This window comes from Sciurus vulgaris, assembly GCF_902686455.1.
Source record: "Sciurus vulgaris genome assembly, chromosome: 8".
In the NCBI taxonomy this organism is placed as follows: Eukaryota; Metazoa; Chordata; class Mammalia; order Rodentia; family Sciuridae; genus Sciurus; species Sciurus vulgaris.
In genome coordinates this window covers 86,969,866-86,989,090 of record NC_136468.1, presented here as the reverse complement: position 1 = coordinate 86,989,090, position 19,225 = coordinate 86,969,866, and the positions used below count along the sequence as shown (strand labels likewise).

The window sequence follows — 19,225 nt, the reverse complement described above, 5'->3', positions numbered from 1 at the left end:
TACCCGTGCCTCTACCTGCCCCCTTCACACCCCTCAGATGTAAAGTTCCATGCAGGTCTCTTGGCTCCCAGGTTGTCTGGCATTTTAAAGAGGTAATTGACAAACACTTGCTGAACTGAGTCAGTTGAGGGAAGGAGCGATTCTGGACATGTCAGCAAACAAATGTATCAAGTAGCCTCCCCTTCAATTTTATAGACATATTGATCTGAAAAGCAATACAGATAAAATTTTCATGTGGGAAGAGGAGCCCCTCGCCACTGGCTTCTTTCCCAAGGGACTCGGTTGCCCTTGTGAAGGTAGGAGTTGATATATCTGAATCACAGCACATTGGGAAAAGTTCCTTGCAGCAGAAAGGACAGGGGATAATTTGGGGCTTTTTATACACTTTCTGTTAAATGGGATCTATTTAGGATAAGCTAACTGTGTCCTCAACCAGCATGTTCTAACCTGTCTTTTAACTGTCTTCAAACAGCATCTTCTGACCTGGTTGATTTTCAAAAATGCTAGAGGGTGACGAAGGAAATGGAAAGCATTGCAAAAATTCTGGGAGAGAGGTGGATGCAGGCGAAGTGGAGGCCAGTTGGCCAATTAGGGGAGAAGTGAAACAGATGACGCCTGACACTGGCTGGAGAAGGCGGAGGTTTTCAAATACATATTGGATTCCGTTTTCTCCAAAGGTCAGCTTTAATCAAGTTCCCAATGTAAATATTACCAATATAAACCAAGTAATGGAGGTTAAACGGCTGCTCTCGAGGTCAGTGACTCTTGGTCAAGCTGGAAGATTTCACATGAAATGGACCGGTTGGAATGTACCTGGAGGGCCTCAGTGCGGGCCGTGAAACTTGAGCCCTCCTGCCTCCCCTAGCTGTCGATGGAGTGCAGACCCACGCAGGCGCAGCAGGCCTGTCTCTGCTTTCCAGCTCTGTGGTTGGAAAACAGATGCATTGGGGCCCGTGGGTTTTTATAAACACACAGATCTCGGTTTCTCTGTGGCTGAGGGGGCCACATGAATGTCTGATGCTCTGATCGATACTTCCTGCTTCTTAACATCACTATGGAGGGTCACTAGGCAGCCCTGGGAGAAGACCCTTTCCTCCTTGGTTCTGGAGGCTAAGGTCAATGATGAATCCTCAGGTTACCATTTACAAGATGTGCAATAAGATCTTGCTGTAGAAATAGGGTTACTGTATTAAACTAGAGACAGGCCTAGACTCCATTGGATATAATCCTAATTAATATTTTTTATTTTATTCTTCCTTCTTATTGTTCTTTTGCTCTTGTGTAGCCAGGCGGAGTCCCCTGTTTATAGCATCCCTTGTCTTTGTCTTCTGTTGTGTCCCCAAATCACTGTTCCTTTCCTACTATCTGCAAACTTAATCTGCAGGCTTAATTCACAGCCTCAGTTTCTTGGTTACCTATCTTTGGGTTTTATTAAAAATTGTATATTATACATATGTGTGTATATATATGTATTATGTATGTGCATGTGTATATATATATATATGTATAAAATACACATCTATGTAGATGGATATTTCACATCCTTTTTTTCACTGTACTAGATGAAAAATAAAATCATTGCTAAAGTTTCTTTTGTTCTTGCAATGTGCCAATCACTATGCTAAGTGGCTTACATATGGACGTGAAAAGATCCCCCACATTTTTTAACCTGTAGAGATAAATCTATGTCCTTGACATTCAATCTTCATAGAAGTCCTATGAGGCAGATACTCTATTTCTAATTTACAAATGAAGAAATTGAGACAGAGAGGTCAAGTAACTTGCTCAAGGTCACATGATGGTGGAGACAGAGTTTGAACTCAAATCTACCTGACATCAGTCTGTGTTCTTAATCATGACTCATATCACCTCTTCAAGTGAGGACATGAAGATGGTATCTCCTCTGCACGTATGGCTTTGAGTTCTCATACATTTCTAACCAGGTGCTGAATAAATAATTTGCTGTTGCATGTTATAGACCCTTCTTCCCAAAGTAGACTTTCAATCAGAGATATAGAAAGATCCCTTCATATTTTAATCCTTAGAGATAAATCTATGTGCATAGCAAACATATGAAAAAGAGGAGGTTGCTGGACTAACTTCCAAGGGTGCCCACTCAGGTCCCTCAAGAGACTCTGGAGTCTCATGCTGCCTGGCTGGATGTCTCACTGATCACTAAACTCTGTACCTGGAGGAAAGCAGGTAACCTGTCTGGCAGCACTGGCTTTGCTGCCTCCTCTACCTCCACACAAAACCGCCCGAGGAGCAAAAGCTGCTACCTGGGAAATGTGCCGCCTGTCATCTTTATGGGCCCTCTAGACCATAAAACCCAGAGAGATGCGACAGGAATAACCACGGTATCTCCTTCAAGGCAAAAAGGAAAGGAGGGCAGAACAATGAGATTAATGGGCCAAAGCATGAGTCTAAATAAATGAGCTACATAAATTTGCATTTGCATGGGAGCATTGTTATAAAATGTGATCTTCATTAAAGAGAAAAGCTGGCAGTGTACCTTAGGAAAGCCTGACACGTATGACTTCTGATCATCTGATTCCCTTGGCTTTTTAAAGTCTAGTCTGTACACGAAATGTTTGCCTGGTCTAAATAGTGCTAGGAAGTCACCTGAAATGAGGGCTTCTGAGATCTATTCATGACAATTCTGTATCTTGTATACTTAATGGGAATTAAGAATACATATTCATGTGTGCAACTCCCAGGTGCCTTGGGCACAAGTGAAATGCTTTTGGAAAATTGTTTGAAAGGGCATTCTGGTTAGGAACTCATGTTACTTATTGATTCTACAGGAAAATGGAACAAGAAATAATTAAAAGTGACTTAGGAATTTCCTTTATAGAAGGGAGATAGTAGTTACTGTCTTACTCTCTCAATCCATGAGTGAATTAAAAAAAAAAAATGGCTTCAAACAACAGCATGAAGGATTTAGATTAGAAAAACGACATGCTGCCTTTTTGGAAGATTGTTTTGTACAAACTGCCATCTGTTCTGGTCTAAAGTGAAGTCAAAAAAGGAGTGTAGGATGACTTGGAACCCTTTTAGAAGGTGAGGTGAGAAGTAGAATACTTCCTGGCCTTGCTAAAGATATTCGGAAACAGAACCACATTGTGGAATAGTCCAGAGCTATTATTAAAAGACTGGAATTCCAGACCTTGGTTTTCAGTTATGAACTGTGTGACCTTTAGGAAGTTACTTCCTGTGCTGGACTTTGTTTTCCTCCTCTGTAAAACTTGAGCTTTGAACCAGACAATATCTAAGGTTATCTCATGTTCTGGAATAACCATTGATAGTACGTATTTTCATTCTTAAAGTGCCTTGGTTTGTACCACAAATTACATGGTTATTCTACCTATGGCAGTTAATATGACAATTTTCACTTGAGATCAGCTTACATTGTTTCCCACAATACTGTTATTAATCAGAAAAGAAACAGAAATTCTCAGTTCAACAACTAACTCTTTTTCTTCCAGGAAACAATAGTCATAATAGCTAATTTCTTGAGTTGACTATGTGCTTGGCTATCTTGCCCAGAGTTTTCCATTTTCCAAGCATTAGCTAATGGAATTTTCATTATAATTCTAGAAGTCAGATGCTACTTACTTCTGTTTTACATTTGAGAGTATTGAATCTCAGAAAGCTAAGGTAACTTGTTCAAGTCAGTATTGGAACTAGGGGTCTCTGGCCCCTGGGAACAAGCATTTCTGCTTTCTGCCATGCTGCTGGTAGTACAGCACATTTTTCAGATAGCCTAGTGACCCCACCCACCAAGTGACTTGACTGCTTTTAGCAGCCAGTTTTCTTGGCTGAGAAAGCAAAGCCTTTGTGAGTTCCAAACTTTTCCATAAGACATTGGGACTTAAAGATGAAAATCTTTTAAAATCACTATGGTTTCATATGAACAGCATTTTTCACTTTCCAAAAAAGACACTTAGACCCCTGGGTCATTGTGAAAGAGTCATTGGAGCTCTAAACTTTTTGATATTTACTAAACAAGGCCTTCCCAGAGATGATTGGGAACTTGTGATGCTGATTGAATCAGGATGTTCCTGCTACCCGGTAAGGCAAAGGGTTCAGTGATAAAAGCAGTCTGGTGTTCTAAAATCATTTTCAAAGCAAAAGAGGGTTTGAACAAAATAAATGATTTGAATGTAAGACATAAACAACCAAACAGGCCTGCAAACGAGACCAGTAATGAGGCATCTGGGACCCCAGTTCTGCTTCTGATGACTTTCAGGGCGAGTCTTGATGCCTTTCAGATTTTCAAAGAAAAATAAACTGGTGACAAAAGAATAGCAGCTGTGGGCCCAATAAGGAAATTAGTTGGAGCAGATTTGTAATTAAGCATTGAAAACGGATCAGTATGATCTCTCACTGTGAACAAGTACCTTTTGGTTTTCGCCTCTCCTTAAAATTTCTTTCTTTTTCTTTTTTTTTTTTTTTTTAAACACACCTCATCCTCAGTCATGCATGTCCTATCCTGGATATTAGCAAAGAACATTACTCTCCCCCCCGCCCCCCGCCGGGAATAGCAAGACATTAACTCATATGCAGTACAACACCCCATGAAATAAAATAACATTGGTTTGGGATTCCTGTTTGCTTTACTTTTGTCATTTTATAACTTTGGAAAGACAGAAGAGCTGCCTCTGTTCAAAAGATTGTATGTTTAGACAAATGAAGAAAGGGTGAAGGATCCTGGGGCATTGTGAGGACAATTGAGTTTCATTTCCTAATACAAGATGAAGATTAAAATTTTACGATCTTCATGATTGCTCTGATGTCATTTAACAATCACATCACAGACAAAGCTTAGGCTCCAAGGATATTATTATATACTGACTTTTTTTTTTATAGCAACGTTTCACAACTTCAGTGTTAAGTATATTGTGGCTTCTAAATTAGAGGTGGCCCATTGCTTTGCTCTCCACCCCAGTCAGATATACCCTTGTGGATATCATGACTGAGACTCCCCAGCAGCTGTCTGAAGGGGACAGAGATAGACCCTCTGGAACCTGAAATCGGTGCAGCTCTGAGAGGAGCCAATTCCTGTGTCCTGGTTCATCCTGGGGAGTGCACCCTTCCTCCTGCTTCCTGGACCCTGTCCCTCTTCCTGTTCTTCCAGCAAATCTCTTTAAGCCTGGAGAAATGGAAGAGGACCAGGTCAGACCCAGGTTGTCCTGAATCATTAAGTGCAGCAGCTCCTCTGGGGGCTGACCAGACCCTCTGAGCTTTGACAGCAGTGAAATGTGACAAGAAAGTAAATATCCTTGTGCCCCACTTAACCAGAGGTCAGACATCCCCTCAACCTCAGACTTCTGGAATTCAGCTTGAGAAGCAGGAAGGAAGCAAAACAGGCTCAAACAGCGGAAACACCAGTCACAAAGCAATGCACTTTAACTAGGTCTAATTGACTCTTAATTAACACGCAGTCCTAACAAGCCCATTTATTTAGTCTCTTGGCCCATAGTAAATTGAAAGTAGAAAATTGAAGGGGTAGTAGGAAGGAGGAAAGAGATTTGTAGTGGTCACACTGCAGGCAGTAAGGAATGATGGCAAATAGCCTGACATCAAAGGAAGAGATAAAAAAAACATGCCTTTAGAAAGTGGTCCCAGAATTAGCAAAATCACTATCCACAGCCATTTGTAATGGGTCAAACAGCACTGCACATCTGGAAAGCCCTGAGGGCATCCTCTTGGTACTGAACACCATAGTTCCTGCTCTAAAAGCCAAGACAATGTGTGTGAAGGAGAGAAACCCAAGCTTTTGCGGTATTTCCCTCTTCCAAATCCCCATGGTTTCCAAACCACTGAATGCCTGGGAATCGCCCAGGAAGCTTGTTGGAAATAATATGGGTTGAGAATCTCCTGGGTAGTAGATTCTGATTCAATCTGTCTATATCCTCAGCCCAGAATTCTGCATTTTCCAGGGCTCCAGCCACTGTGATGCAGACTCAGAATCACAGTCTCAAAACTGCTAACCCCTTCACTAAGCTGGCGAATCTGGCATAGGTAACCACTCATTGCTCTGGGCCTTGATTCTTCTGTAAAACAAAAGGTTTGAGTTGTTCACCTTTCAGTTCACAGCTTGGCCTTCTAACAGCACATTCGAATTTTCTGATGAACTCCTAGGCAGCTGCTCAGCAACCAAGGAAGTGGTCACGAGGATGACCAAATGGCTCCTTCATTAAAACAGAAGGCCTGGCTGGGTGTGGTGGTACACACCTGTAATCCCAGCAACTCTGGAGGCTGAGGCGGGAAGATTGCATGTTTGAGACCAGCCTTGACAACTTAGTGAGACTCTGTCTAAAAATAAAAAGTAAAAAGGGCTGGGAAGGTAGCTCAGTAGTTGAGCATCCCTGGGTTCAATACCAAGGACCCCCCAAAAGTAAAAACAATGAACAAAAAATGGAAAGCCTAACAGAATGGGTTCAATCAGCAGTTCTACCCCTTTTTATCACCCATTTCATCAGCAAAAATTTGGGGGTATTTACTCCTAATAGATGTGCATTTTTATATAGTTATAATTGATGCCTGTGTTACTAAGCAAATATATTGTTCACAATTTACACCAAAAAAGATACAAATTAAATGAGAAGTTCTAATATTTTCTTTACATATAAGATGATGCTCTACTTTTAAGATGACTAGGATAAATTCTAGGACAAATTCTATTCAATGTCAATTAGAATGTGAACTATCTTGAGGGTAAATTTTGCTTAATTTGTCATTGTATTCTCAAGGTCCAGCACAGTTCCTGGGTCATGATCCAGGAACATGATCAATATTTATAAAGCTCAGAAAACCCTCTTTAAGGCAGTAGACTGACTCACAGTTCACAAAAAGGTAAAAGCATCAGTTGTTCTGTAACAGGTATGTATAAAAAAACATATGCGTTCATGGTGGACTTCGTGCGTGTGTGTTGAAAACGTTCCTTAGGAGGTAATAGAGATTTCTTTTTCCCCAGTATAAGCTCTGCACATATTCCATTTACTCAACTGATTTCTTTTCTTCCTTTTTCTTTCTTTTTCCTTGTGAAAAACAGGTAATGCTTTAAAAGTATACTTAAAAATTGATATGTACCGAATTCTTCATGCAAAGACTTAAAATTCTATTGATTTCTCATAAGTAGTCTTTGCATAGCGTCATAGGAAGAGTCACCTTTCAAAACCCTGTGACTATAGACCTGTAGTTTTCTGCTTTCTAAAGTGACCAAGGTTACTTTACAGTGATCTGCTTGTGGATTGCTGATGTGGCAGTCTTCTTAGGGATCATGCTAGTCGTTCCTGGGACTAAGAGAAAGAATTTTCTGTGAAAGAGGGTAGAACCATCTTTGACGAAATGGAAAAGATGATAGATGTCTATTTCATTTAGTCTAACACTTCTCAAACTCTCTGGTCTTAGAACCCTTTAATGTTCTTAAAAATTATTGAGGATTCCAGATGGCTTACGTTTATCTGGGCTATGCCTATAAATATTAACCATATTAGACAATAAAACTGAGAAATTTTCAAAATACATGAATACTTATTGTATTAGCCATTGGGATAATGAAATCTTCATGTCATGGAGCCTCTAGAAAATGTCACAATAAATAATAAGAGAATGGAACTACAAAGGACAAGTAACATGTCACTATTGTTATGAAGATAGCTTTAACTTCATGAACCCACTGGAGGAAGAACCTCAAAAATCCCCAGCTGTCCCCAGAGTAAACTTTGTGAATCACTGATTTCGTCCATTCCAGAGCAAAAAACTGACCAGGTCCATTCCCAGAAGAAAGTGTCAACCAAGATATAAGAGCAACACGTGGCTGGAAGAGGTGGAAGAATTTCATTTATATTGGGTCTGCTTAGGTGACAGCTGGTGGCCTCCAACTTGTGACAAAATACAAACCATAGTGTGCTGAATGTGGAGGACATGGTATTTATGAGAATGACCTTTCACCTCTGAAATATTTCGAATTGGTGACCTTCTCTTCTTGACAAGATCCTTGACAGAGTGACCAGTGTTCCAATGTATTTTTTCTGTGGTTCCCTCTGGAAGTCATTAGTTTCCGGGTGTGAGTGAAGAATTCGGAAGGGTAGTTGCTTCAGAGCTCAGTCCTCAAGTTTCAATAGCAGTATTCTTTGAACTGAGATCTTGACATTTTGGTAGGAGTTTTCTGCTGTGTCAAAACAGCAAGGAATAGGAACCAATTCCTTGAGCAGGGTCTAAAATTGCATTATTTACATTTGAAGTTGATAAAATACACAAATACTTGTTGAATGAACAAATGAAAGATGAAGCATGATGCCAGCAGAATGTGTGGCCATGGTCTTGGTCTTCCATATCTTTCCTTAGGGTGGAATGGAGGGTCTTCTCTCCTTTTCTAGCAAGAGAAGGGCGCTGTTGGACTCACTCCTGACAAAATAGATTGGTCATGTTGGAGATGTCAAAGGACAAGGAATAGAGCTGCTTACAGTGTGGAATCAAAATGTGGGTGCCTCGTTCAAAAAGCATGAAAAAAAGTGCACTAAAAGTACTAAAATACAAAACTTTTTTCCTGTTTTCTTAGTCTCTCTCTCTCTCTCTCTCTCTCTCTCTCTCTCAACTTGTGATGGTGCTTTTTAATTATTGTCTGATGTCATCTTAAAAAGAAGTTTTGAATTATTAGTACATATATTTCCATTTACCTTTATATGGTACGATGGCAGTTTTATATGTAACTATAAGAGTACACGTGCAGAATCACTGAAATGATACAGCTGCGTTTCCACAGCTTGTACAGGCATAGGCATTCTTACCAGAATGGTGTAAACTGCACAAAACTAGCTCCATTCTTTATTTCGTTTCTTGAAATGTGCATATTCTACCGTATTCTAGAAGAAGGTGGCTTCTGGAGTGCTAACCTTGTATTCACTCTGCATCTTGCTGGACTCCAGGACATGGGGGTCCATCATGATAGCTGTGCTCATGAAGCATCATCAACACTAACCATGTATGAATGGGGTGGCAAGGAAAAATGGATATGCAGATTGCATTTATCTCCTGTGCTCATGGGCATGCTCCATTGTCCCATCAGACTGCACTTAAAAAGTGCAAGTTCAAAGATAACATTTTTGAGAATTTCAAGATGGCAATCCTGGGAATTAACCAACTATGGGGACTATAGAAGGCTGCATGTCCATGAAGTTGTTCCTGGCCTGGGGTGATCCTACTTTGCTGAGATCAGAGGCTTACTCTGGCCAGTGGAGTTACTCTTGGTTTATAATATGTGCAAATCTCTCACAAAGGTGGGATGTCTAGGATACCACAGAATCACACTCTTCCTGCTGGCCAGGGAGGTTAGATAGCAGAAGGAGCCCAAAATCATCTGTTGAGGGTTCTTGAGGTAAATGATTAAATTCCTTTTTTTCCACTGAATATCTTGGCACATTCTTTTAAAACTTCTGTATAGTGTATGTGTATTTTCAGAATGCACAAAAAGTATTAGAGACTATATGTATAAAATTTATAAGTATATAAACATATATTGGTGTCTGTGCCAAAAAATGTTTTACTAAAGGGAATTCCTGAAAAGAATCCAGAAGGCACCATCCTAGAAGACAGCATTAGCCAAGGGCCAAGGAGCAGGGTCTAAGGACCAAGAAGAAGGTGAGCCCCATTTCACTAAGCAATGGCTCCTGAGAGAAGGGACTGAGTAGAAAGTTGAGACAGAATACACTACCCTGCCTAGAGTCAGTCAGTACCCCACACATTCCAGTGGAGGATGATCAGGCCCAGATAGGCAGGGCTAGAGTTGGTGGGAGTTCCTTGATATATAGGTGGGTTAATTTAAATTCTTTCCATGGAGGAGAGCAAAGGATAAAGCCAACAGCATCACTGGCTCCTGTGAGTGTGAACAAGAGAGAGATTAAAAAGGAGAGGCAAAATGAAAGGAGTCATCAGTCATCACAATTTGCTGAGCTATATGTCATTGGGTTATAAAGCAGGTCTTATTATTCCCACTTTACAGAGGAGGAAATGGAGATCCAGAGAGTTAAGTAACTTGCTGAAAGTCACAGAGTTAATTATGGCTAGGTGTCTATTGATCTTTAGATATTTCCTTATGTGCCCAACCTGCAGAAATGCCCATGAGGCAGAAACTAATATTGTTATCTGTTTTACACATGAGGGACCTGAGGCTCAGCAGAAGGCTCTGGTGTCCAGTGGTGATTCTGGTTAGAGACTGGGCATATGGTGCATGGTAAAGTCTGGAAGCCAATTGCCATGACTGAGATGATCACTAGATCCTGCATAGGGTGTGCCCAACTGTCTGAGAGTTGGAGAGACCTAAGACATCGAAAGGGATCTCTGGTTTTAGAAATGAATGGACACAACCTTCAGCCACTGGATCAGACATAATAGGTTCAGTTTACTTTATCCTTCACAGCAAGCTCAAGGACATTAGGAATCACTTCATTATGATGTCTTTGGGATTTATAATATCCCTAAAAGGTAAGAAAGCAGCCTCATCTCATATTTATATCTGCACAGAGTGAAGGCACTGGAACAAGGCCTTCCTGCTTATGATTGAGAGAGACGCTGTCCAACTCCAGATCCCCACACTGGCTCTGACACATGCTGCAAATAAGGCAGCTTCTGACTGTCTGTCCATTTCTTATTTTACCTCATTTGGTTAAACCACACAAGCTCAGAGCTTGGAACTTCCGTTTTCTTATCTCGAACATCACGTACTGTTCCAGCCCACAGCCAGCCACCCAGGAAGGAAGCATTTTGTTCCTTTTGGACAGACGGCCTGGCTGGCCATATGGCCACGCGCTTGAAAGCTCTGTAAGTAACATTATCTCTATTGCGTTCAAAAGATCTTTTAGAACTTGAGACTGTACAGTGCGTTAGAATTTAATAGTCATTTCTGGTCTGTTTATCTCACAATGAATATGAAAAGAAAAATACAGAGGCTACAGAGAGGGCGGGTAAGGACACACACACACACACACACACACACACACGGAGAGAGAGAGAGAGAGAGAGAGAGAGAGAGAGAGAGAGAGAGAAAGGACCAAGAAGCAGGGGCCTTTTTCTTATCCACTTTGAATTTTCCTAAACTCAAATTATAAATTAACAAATCAATATGTCAGGCTTCAAGCTACCTGATACTTGTTGAAGACCTAAACTATGTTAATCCTTCATTATAGTCCACGTGTTATTCAAACTGGTATTATATATTTGTCTTTAATATTACTTGAAAAATGTTTGTATGCTTCTCTTTTCCTTTTTAACATTACCTTGGTTATTTTGACAGTTACAATAAAAATATGTAGACATAAAAAAGAGGATGCAGTAAATGCATTCCTTTGGCAGGAAAGAAAAAAGGAAATTTGCACAGCAAGTTCTCTATCTTGTGTTTTTATTTTCCTGAGGCTTCTGGTTTCTCAGAATTGGTGCTTTAAACTAGCTATTTACTTTTGATTCACACTGTAGAGAATTTTGAGAAGTTCTAAAGGAAATGGCTAAAAAATGTTTTGCGTGATACAACAATGTAAAGAAATGTGACACAGAAAAATGCCGGAATCTATTCTTTTTAAAAGTTAGGCTGAATAGAGATTTTTACATTTATGGTCAAAATGACCTGGTTAATGAGGTATAATAGACAGTAGGAATTAAATCATGAGTTGGATAGAAAAAAAATATTTACACCTTTTCTTTCTCTAGAAGGAAGTGAAAACATATGTACATCCAATTCTAAATGATTAGGAGTCCTGGTGGGGCAAGAATCTCATGGGTGACCTGAAATGGTATTGGTGCCTACTCAGTTTGGCATGTGTGAGTACTTGGGGCATAGATAGGATGATGAGAAATTGTATAATGTTTCAAATAACAGTTTTACTTTGGAAACGTGAGTCTGTGTGACGGGAAAACTGTCTAGTTAGCTATTCCTTAATCTGTTCATCTCTGATCCTGTCCCCAGTCTAGAGATGGATTTATTTTTTATATTGACAGCACTCTGGTTTGGAATTCCTCTGTCCTCTGTCTCTCTTGCTCTGTCATCTCTACAACTTCTCGGTCTTCTTTGGGTGGTCTCCAAGAGGAAGAATGCCCCAGTGATAACAATAGCTGGTACTTCCTGAAGGTTTACCCTGAGATTTTCTATTTACCCTGGTCTCAGCTCCTTAGATGTATTATAGCCTTTAATCTTCATCAAGACCTCATGAGCAGATTCTGTTAATATCCCCATTTACGATTGAGAAAATAGAGGCACAGAGAAATTAAATGACTTGTCCAAGGAAGAATTTGTACAAATTTGCTTCCAAAGCCTGTGCTTATAACCAAATATTAGATCCCCTTGTTCTCCTCACCTCCCCAAAAGAAAACAACTAGTGGTTGGGAAAGAGATGGGACAGTAATGACTTGAAGGAGGCACAAGGTAGGGAAAAGGGTGGGCTTCTTTTTTGGAATGATCCATTCCTTGATCTGAGTGCTGGTTTATGTGAACCTTATAGAAAATTCATGGGACTGAATATGATATACTTTGATACATGCATATTACACTTACATTGACATAGAAAATAGTAAATAACCAAAAGTAAAGAATTACATATATTTACCTAACCAATGGTAAGTTGAATATATGTTGGATATTCAATAAGAATCTACTTATAGAAAACATTTCAAATTAACGGAACTTAGCTCAAGTGTAGGTGGGCCAGCTGGGTGGTCAAAAATGTGCACTCTGGATCCAGACTGTCTGGGTTTGCGTCTTGGTGTTGTCATTGGGTGATTTGGGGAGAATACCTTGATCTCTGTCCACTTCTCTGCTTCCTCATCTGTAAAATTGGTGATAGTTTATTCCCATATTGTAAGGTAGGATGAATTGAGCTAATTTGCATAAGGATTTAGGGGTGAAGTGCAGGCGGTCTCCTCTTTTTGGGTGCCATGGGAGCCTTGGTGGTTAGGGTGACTTGTTGGTGTAGGAAAGGGAGCATCAGGCCTCAGAGGAGCTGCAATCCATCTTCCTAAATAAATAAAGTGTAGGTATTTAAAAGCTATTTTGTTAGCACGATCAGGCCTATTCCATCTCTAGGTAAAAAGGTTTTTCTTTGAAAACAAATTGTATGGCCAGATGCAAGGTTAGCCAACTGACACTAATAAATCCACTGGCTTGCCCTAGTTCAGAGGTGCAGACATTCCTAAGAGTACATTTCCCTGTCTTCGGTGTAAATCTTGTGTTCCATAAGCAAAATGCTGAAGTGAAAATGAGTAAGTCTATATTATACCCTAGAGGTTATGACAAGGCTCTCTTCCAGCGAGAAGTAAATGAGGAAGAAGTTAAATATCTTGGATGGTACGATGGGTTATTATCTTCTCATTGGCTTGATGTGCTGTGAATCTGCAAAGTCTGAAATCTTTGTCTCTTCTTTTGCATCCTCCACCACACAAAGCCAGATCCTCGGCATTTACAGGATGCCTACCACGTGTGCCCCTTTCCTGTGCCCTTCCCTGCCCGATACCCTGCCCCTTCGTCACAAAGGCCCATTCTAATTGTGCCAACAGTCAACTCTGCTTGCCACGATTCTGTCAAAGCAGACAAATTAAACATGTCAGGTGACATGGGGAGGAAAAGGTTCTCTGATTTATTATGGAACTTTTTACGAATAAGAGTTATTTCTCTTGGCCTGATACCTGCTCTCTGAGACTTGATCACATTTCAAGGCACTACAGCCGTTTACTCAAAAATTCTGGGTCATGGGATGTTTGCGTGCTTGTGTCTGTCTGTGTGTTTACACATCTGAATGCAGTTGGAAAACTGGGGCAGGGATGTCGATTACAAAGTAAGGATGAAGGGGAAAAGTTGTCTCCTGACAGTCCTCATTTTCAGTAATTTTAATCTTCACTCCGGCTACCCCTCACTTGGGGAAAGGACTGAGGATCACATTGCAATTATAAAATAATCTTTAGTGTGGACAAATTTGAATATATCGTACTATTTATTTGGAGTATATATACATATATGTGTGTATATATTTGTGTGTATGTGTGTATACACACAGAAAAAGACACAACAGTATCCTATTTGAAAGCACAAATGGAGAAAATAGAGCTTTCCCTATGCTTCTCCAAATAAATAGTATTATTTGTGTGTGTTTGTGTATACATATATATGTATCTAGTGGCATAGGAAGGTCAGATTTGGGGTGATCATTTCCCTCTAGCTTTTCAGATGTCACAGCCAGATGAAGGATAATTTAAGAAGCACAGAGCTGGGTGATGAGTCTTGCAGAGTTGCCTGTCTGTTAGGCCTGGAGGAAAGCTTATCCCGAGCAAGGTAATTTACGACCCCAGGCGAGCTCAGCTCCCTGCAGGCAGCACAGCCTAAGTTCTCCAGAGAACTCTTGGCTTATTGGAAAGAACTGTAAGCCCGGAGACAGCGTAAGTTATGGCTTTCCAGTGGCTTTCCCTTTTCTCCTTTTCCTTGTTGTGATATTTATTATTTGTAGGTAGGGATGAGAGGGTTCACTTTGCCAACTTTTGAACCCTCTCAAATTCATGGCTCTGAGTTTTGAACGGTCCCTGAACCTTCCTGTATCTGAGTTTCTATTCTCTTAGCATCCTGCAGCTTCTTGTTTTGAACTGAAAAAGGCCCTAGATGATTTACTTTAAAAGCTGGAAACAATTCCTTAAACATCAAATAGCTTTAAAAAAAAAAAAACAAAAGAAAATATTTTGATGAGTCAAGTATAAATGAATTGAAAACATAGGCTCCAAATTTCCCCAGTTCGTGCAGCAAGTTCATGGCCGAATTATGATTTTTATTGAATTCAGAGTTGATAAGAAATAATGGGACAAGAGAAAGACCCAGACACATTTGTTCTTTTTATTTCTATTGCTTTATTCCTTCTTTAATATAAAATTGGCTTTGGTCAAGCTCTGGAAGTTGGAAAGAAGAGGAATGATCAGGAGACATTTATGAAGAGGGTTTTTGCCAAGAAAGAACTCTGTATTAGGAAATAGGGCACATTTGGCTACAGATTTAAATTCTTGACTTAATGGCTGTAACCTTAGGAGGTCGACATAACTTTGAAATCTGGGCTGCCTAGCTCTCTACCATGCCGGAGCCATCTCATCTCCTTCACACCTGTAGCTCATTTGGCTCTTCCTTTGTAAGTCTTGAGCTCTGTCCTTAAGAACCCTGGGAGGTTATTTGGGTCGAGTGCTTTCTACAGCCAATTGCCTTAAATATGTCTTTTGAAAGTGAGTATATAGACAGCTCTGCAAAGGCAGCCTGGGATGAAGTAGAGGAAATCCTAGGCCATCCTTGGGAATGCTCCCGGTGTGAAGGATGTCCAAGGCTGCTTCAACCTCAGGAAACCTGCATGGGGGTGTAGCTGGCTTTTGGGACTCAGAGTATGTGACAGAGGTCAACAAATGCCTGCCAAATGAAGGTGGTTAATCAATGTCCATCAGATGGCCATCGGATGGCATTTTGTAGTATGTGGTTGGGAGGGTGTCATCAGAAGGTCACAAATCAGACAGAATCATGGAAGGAATATCTCCTTTTGTTGCTGGTGGTCTGTCCCATTTGCCCACCTGAAAAAGATGGGCTTGAAATGCTGCCCATCTCTGGAAGTGAATGTAGAAAGAATGTGAGAAATCCCACAGAGATCTTAGGGACCCCTGCTTTCAAGGCAAGCACCCACAGAAAGTACCATGCACCAGCAACATGTGTTTGTAGCATCAGAACCTCAGAACCAGGCACGAAGGGGGAGGAGGGAGAAAAGCCGGTTTGTTTGCATGTAGTTAGCAACCAGTTCTAAATCTGTTCTCTACTCTTTTGTGGAGAGGAAAACGGTTGTGCGATGACAGAATGTGCAGAGAAGAAACTGCCAAGAAAATCCCTTTGCCCAAGCCTGGCCTTGGGTCCTGCTGCCAGCTGGGATTATCTAAAGTGGGTGTCCTTAGAGAGAGCAGGCATTCTCTTCTACCGCAGACTGTCAAAACCTCCCTATTCAACTGTTTAAAAAGCTGCAGAGAATTAAACATAGAAGCCTTTCTGAGAGAGGAGAGGGTCCTATGGGGACACATTGTTTGGTTTGGTTTCTATCTCCCTCCCTGGAATGTAGTAAAAACCTGGGGAAGTCAGCATGCAAAGAGTAGGCTTTGCAGAACTGAAACCCCTCATGCCAAAGTGAAGGGCAAGGAACTCTCTCTGGGTTCTGGTTTTATAATCATTTCTGTTTATAGTAGGAAAGAAATATCTCCCTTCTTGAATTCAGTGCATGTAGTCTTTTCTTCCCTCCTCCCCTTCTTACACAAACATTATAGAGCCTAGTCCTTCAATGGGTTATTATTGGGCAGCTAATGGTAAATACAGACAAATGCTGCTGATTGAAAGGGATGCCTGTGTGGCTCAGGGGGTGAAAGTACCATTCATGCATAGGAGGTGGTGATTGCAAATGGCAGCCACCAGAGTCCAAAGAGTCATGTACAACCAGAGGAATGAACACTTGCGCTCCATTTGTGTACAATGAATTGAAATGCATTCTGCTGTCATATAACTAATTAGAACAACAACAACAAAATAGTTGGCTGCCTGGGGAGCAGAGTGACTTCCATGCTCTTTTGACAGTTCAGAGTGGGGGGCTGTGTCTTGAGTCTAAGGGCTTGTGTTAGGCCAATCCCACCCACCCCCACACACCTATCTTCACCTAACTCAGATTTTATCATGTAAACCCCCAGAACTATGATGAGTAAGAAAAATTCCAAGTGTTAACCGAGAACTTTGTTATTTTGTGAGTGATCCCAGTTGACTGTCTGAGCTACACTTGTATCCTCTCCAAGAGTCCTGTGGAAAGAGGACACAATAAAGAGGAGTAAATAAATACAGATATTGTGATCAAGCTGGTTTAAGGAGAGAGGGTCCCAGAACCCTCCTGACCCTGGTTCCTGCAGATAAGCCAGGATCACTTCCAATTACCTTCCTCCTGAGTATCTGCCCGGCCCTGCCTATGTCGTACTGCAGTGTGGCAGGGCATGCTGGTAACCATGCTGTGCTGAGGGGGCTCTTCTCTCTTTCAGGGTCAGAGCTTAGATTTGGATCTGCTGGTGCCAACTGAGACATTTGCAGTATCTGGGTCAGTATATTGGATATACCTTCCTTACTCCCCTGCTAAGAAGCAAAATGTCTCTTCTCACTCTGCAGTGAAAGAGAACTTATGAGAAGTGTGTCTTCTGTTTTTACCCCACAAGAGTAATATGAAAACAAAAAAGTTATTATTTTTGATGGGCGCTGTCACACTCAGGTAACAGGCACAGTAATATCATGTTTATTATTATGGTTTTCGCCACCTCCCGACAGGCTCATCGCTCCTTCTCACATCACAGGGGTAAGTAAGTATGGTCTCCTTGGGAAAAGGCAACAGTATAGACTGTTAATGAGAACATTCAAGGGGCCACACAGGACAACCACTTCAAATTATAGTTTCTTTGGGCATTGAGCATACTTCTTTCCAAAATGAGGAAATTCGAGAACCCATCTACCTTGAAAATAATGAGATGGGCACGGAAGGGCAGAGATGAACCTAAAATGTTCTAATTAATTTTCTAAAACAATGCAAAACTGAGCTAGCTCACAGATGTTTGATTTCCTGACCACATGTGGCTAGGAAACATGAAATGTGGCTAGTCTGAATTACGAGTGTTGTACATGTAAAATACACCCTGGCTTTTGAAGACTTATAATGAAAAAAGTATGTAATATATCTCACTGATAGTTCTTTCATATTGATTATGTTAAGATATTTTGCATATATTTATTTAAATATTTTATCGAGATTGATTAAAATTACTTTTTTTAAGGTGGCTGCCAGAAATTTGTAAATTACCTATATGACTGAATTTTCAATATGTACTATGTTTCTACCAGAGAACACTCACCCAGCCTTTATTAATAGATGGTGTGGGTATCACAGGAATTCAGTATTTTCTTCCTGGTTCACAACACCAGGGGTATGATTGCCCTGAGTTGATTCTCCTGTTGCATACGTTGCCAGGGAAAATGATGAAACACTTTAAAATTGATAAAAGTTACTAAGGGTCTTGTCTAATGCATTCTTGGAGGTAGCTCTTGCTTTGATTGTTTTTGAGCTATTTTATAGTTCTATGAGTTTCAGAAAACTTATAACAATGAAAATAACTCTTATTTATAGAAATGAAAACTTACATCTTGTGGAATATAATACATTCATTGCTTTGCAGATAGACCCTTTTGCAACTCTTTACAAATTTCATTTTGGCCTTCATTATTGCTTTATTGATCCAATGTCAACATATTACTTATCCCTCATTAACTAATGAATTAAATTTTTGATGAGTTCATTTTACTTTTGTGTGAGAGTCACAATTTTGCCTTGAAAACAAAAACAAAACAAGACAAGACAAAACAAAACAAAACACTAATAGTGAATTTAGGAGTTCATGGTGGTTCATTTTAACTGTCCTGTCCTTCCCTCCTCTTTCCAACCCCAGCTACTCCCCAGGATCCAGTGATTGAGTTACTTTCTGGTACTGAGATGGAATATAGAGTGCATTTTTCTCCAGAAAGTATTTTGATTGCTGAAAGTTGATTGCTACTTAAATACTATTCGTATATAAAGTAAGCTAAATTGTGGGTTACTTTGAATTTTGTGAGCTAGCCAAAGAATCCTCCTAGCCAGTGGAACCTTTGATTCTAAGAGAAAATGTGAATTCCAAACAATGAAAGAGAAACTTAAGTTACAACTAATTCCTAAGTTGTGTACCATGGATATTGATTGAACACCCAGTTGCATAAAATCTCTCCAAAATAAGGTAACACATGTTAAAAAGAAAATGAATGGTTACTGCTTTTTTTGTCCTTGTTTGCCGTATAAGCATTAAAAAAACCAGTTAATTCTTATTTTACCTTGTAGTCTTTTCCAAAAAGAACTGGCTTCCTGAAAAGCAAGATAAAACAAGATGGGCCAGACATGTCGGGATTTATTTTCTATTTCCATTTATTTCTTTAAACAGAAGTGATTTCAACAAAGATAAGCAAGTAAATAGAGTTGATAATTTCACATACCTTCCTTTTTAAAATTTTTGAAAATAGAACACATAGACTGTATATGTTTTGTTTCTTCTCTTGGTTTTTTAAAAAAAGACATTGGCTTTTTTAAGCAGAAAGATCATAAAGTTTTGTGAGTTTTGGCCTCCA

General features: G+C 40.2%; 1 long non-coding RNA gene across 12 annotated transcripts in view; it reads left to right on the top strand.

Moving 5' to 3' along the window:
* The window catches only part of LOC306668082, a 203,049-nt gene that overhangs the window by 151,972 nt on the left and 31,852 nt on the right, over positions 1-19,225 (top strand). For 6 of the 12 annotated variants that reach the window (XR_013765725.1, XR_013765726.1, XR_013765728.1 and 3 more), the window contains one exon: positions 17,071-17,126. The exons of 2 other annotated variants lie outside the window; for them this stretch is intronic. This is a non-coding gene — a long non-coding RNA (uncharacterized lncRNA). Of the gene's footprint in view, positions 1-10,651; positions 10,828-14,207; positions 14,321-17,070; positions 17,127-17,350; positions 17,379-19,225 lie in introns of those variants that run through there. 4 more of the 12 variants (XR_013765734.1, XR_013765727.1, XR_013765735.1 and 1 more) reach the window with 4 other exon arrangements.